The sequence below is a fragment of the Spinacia oleracea genome, chromosome 4 (assembly GCF_020520425.1).
Source record: "Spinacia oleracea cultivar Varoflay chromosome 4, BTI_SOV_V1, whole genome shotgun sequence".
NCBI lineage: Eukaryota > Viridiplantae > Streptophyta > Magnoliopsida > Caryophyllales > Amaranthaceae > Spinacia > Spinacia oleracea.
The window spans coordinates 98,052,788-98,056,104 of record NC_079490.1 but is presented as its reverse complement, the minus strand read 5'-3'; the positions used below and the strand labels follow the sequence as shown (position 1 = coordinate 98,056,104).

General features: G+C 41.5%; 1 non-coding gene across 1 annotated transcript; it reads left to right on the top strand.

The window, feature by feature from the left end:
* Positions 1–2,528: 2,528 nt before the first annotated feature.
* On the top strand, positions 2,529–2,635 carry LOC130460274 (small nucleolar RNA R71). The gene has a single exon (XR_008920196.1). It is a non-coding gene; the product is annotated as a small nucleolar RNA R71 (small nucleolar RNA).
* The last annotated feature ends 682 nt before the right edge of the window (positions 2,636–3,317 follow it).

The following is a 3,317-nucleotide window of genomic DNA, read 5'->3' as shown; positions in this document are numbered from 1 at the left end:
GGAAAAAATCAGAATAACCATCCAGATAACAGAAAAACTTGTGACAGGCTAGCCTTTCTAACATTTGATCAATAAAAGGAAGGGGAAAGTGGTCTTTTTTAGTAGCAACATTTAGACGCCTATAATCAATGCACACGCGCCAACCTGTAACTACCCTAGTTGGGAACAACTCATTTTTCTCATTCCTAACCACAATCGTCCCCCCTTTCTTTGGCACTACCTGAACAGGACTCACCCACTTAGAATCAGACACAGCATAAACAATACCCGCATCAAGCAATTTCATAACTTCAGCTTTCACAACATCTTGCATAATGGGGTTCAAATGACGCTGGGGTTGAATGCATGGCTTTTGATTATCATCTAGATGTATCCTATGCATGCAAAAATCAGGGCTAATACCCTTTAAATCATCAATACTGTACCCAATGGCCTTTTTGTGCTTTTTCAACAAAGTAAGAAGTTGGGACAACTGGTCTGCATTAAGTGCAGTACTGACGATTACAGGGAAAAGTTGTTTATCATCCAGAAATGCATATTTGAGATTAGCAGGAAGAGGTTTAAGTTCGGGCTTCTTTACCTATTTTACAGAACAGGCTGGCCAAACTAACCTCCTCAATTTGGTGCTCTCCTCGGGTTCAGACTCTCCACCATCAAGAGCTAACTCTAGAGCATCCACTTCAGCACTCCAAGAACTGCTATCACCTGCAGAATATTCACAACAAAGCACTGCCTCCAAGGGATCCCTTTCGAGAACTTGGGAGACGTTATCACGCATAATAAAATCAACTACATCTATTCGATAGCATTGTTCTTCCTCTCGCATGGGACTCTTTAAGGCACTATTCAGATTTAAAGTCACCTTATCATCCCCAAAAAACAAAGTCAATTTCCCACTTTTTACATCAATGACCGCCCTTGCCGTGTGAAGGAAGGGTCTACCTAAGATAATGGGAATTTGGGAGTCCTCTTGCATGTCTAGTACTACAAAGTCTACAGGTATATAAAATTTACCTACTCTAACAGGGACGTCCTCTAAAACACCTAAGGGGTATTTGACAGAACGGTCGGCCATTTGCAGAGTGATATTAGTAACCTTAAGCTCACCCATATTCAATTTAGTACAGACAGACAAAGGCATAACAGACAAACTAGCACCTAAATCACATAAAGCCTTATTAATAAAAACGGTGCCAATGTTACATGGGAGGAAAAAACTCACGGGGTCTTTAAGTTTAGGTGTAGACTTGTTCTGTAAATAAGCACTACATTCCTCAGTAAAAGCTACAGTCTCTACCTCACAAAAAGCACGTTTCCTGGTCAAAATATCTTTCATAAATTTAGCATGTGCAGGAACCTGTAAAATCAATTCAGTAAAAGGAACCGTTACCTGCAAGTTTTTGACCACTTCCAAGAATTTGCCAAACTGTTTGTCAAGCTTATTCTTGAGTTTCCGGTTTGGGAAGGGGAGTACAATAGGTGGTACTTGAATATCAGTCCCCTTCTTAACCTCAGTTGCAACCTCTTGTTCACAGACTACTTTCTCAGCTTCCTTACCATCCATGATTACCTTTGGTGTTTTCTCACTAACCAGACCACTAGCAGACACCTCAGAATCAACCTCGACGGGCATACAAGGATCGTCATAACCTCTACCACTCCTCAATGTAATAGCATTTGTAGTTTTCCTATTCTCATGATGTGAAGGGAGTTGACCTGGGGGTCTCCCTACAAGAGTAGTAGCCATCTGTGCCAACTGTGTATCAATGATTTTATTATGGGCAGTAAGAGCATCAATTTTAGCATCCTTTTCACTCAGAGACTTCTGCATCTGCAACATCATATTTCTCATCTCTACAAGCATAGGGTCAGATTGTGCAGGTTGAGGTTGTGGTGGTGGGGGTGATGTGTGTTGTCTAGGGAACCCAGGTGGTTCACTAGACTGTTGGTTGTAGCTACTCCGTGGTTGGTATGATTTTTGTGGTGGTGGTTTGTATGATGGTTGTGGTGGTGGATGTTGGATCTGATGGGGGTTCTGAATATTAGTACTCCTGTATGATAGTAGGGGGTTATTTTTATACCCCTCATTGTAAGAATTGGAGTACGTATTATTCTGCTTGTAGGACTAGAATGTGTTACATTGTTCAATAGAGCTCCTACATTCCTATGCATAATGACCAGACATCCAACAACTATCACAGACATTGACAGTTTGAGAATTCATTGCAGCTACACTAACAGGTTGGGCAGATTGAATATTTGCTGCTTGCATATTATCAAACTTGTAATATAAAGCAGTCAATTGGTCAGTTAATTGTTCTATGGAATTCAAGTCATTCTTACCACCCTTTTTAGATAGGCCTCTAGGATTCCCATACTGGGCATTATGAATGGCCATCTCCTCAATCACCTCCATAGCTCTAGTCACAGCAAGTTGCATGAATCTCCCACTAGCGGCTGAATTCAGAATAAGTCTAGACTCATTACCCAAACCAGTATAAAATCCTTGAATCAAGAACCAGTCACTCAAACCATGGTGTGGGCATTCTCTCTGCAAATCCTTGAATCTCTCCCAGACCTCGAACAAACTCTCATCTGCTTGTTGAGTAATGGAAATTATCTGGCTCCTTAGACGAGCTGTCTTCTCAGGTGGAAAATATTTCACATAGAATGCAAGGGCCAAAAACTCCCAGTTAGTAATTTTCATGGCTGCTCGATTCAACCCATTGATCCACAACTTTGCCTTCCCACTCAGAGAGAACGGGAAAAGCATCTCCATAGTCTGCTCCGGAGTCAATTCCTTTTGCTTGATGGTAGAGCAGTATTGGATGAAGGACTGAATGTGAAGATTTAGGTCTTCACCCACTTCCCCACCAAACTGGCGTCTATCAATCATGTTAATCAATGCAGGCTCAATCTTGAAGGTCTCAGCTGCAATAGAAGGCATGATTGCCTTGGGTAGCACAGACAGACTTGGCTTAGAATAGTCTGTAAGCCTTGGTTCAGGTGGTGGTGGTGTTTCGTCACCCATCTCTATCTCTGAAACTGAATCTGTATCTGAAGGAAAAAGACCGCCAATATTATGATCAGAATCAGAGTAATTCCCACACTGTGCAATGAAATTTCTTCGTCCACGAAAGGTTCTTTCGGGCTCAGGATCGAATGGAGTAATATTACTAGTACCTACGGTCCTGAGCATAGAGAAAGAAACTACAAATAGGTGTGAGATCTGGTCTCAAGGAACGGGGTTCCTTGAGAAGTAACAAACAATAATCTTGAATAAACAATTAATAACATAAAATAAAACCGTTTCCTCG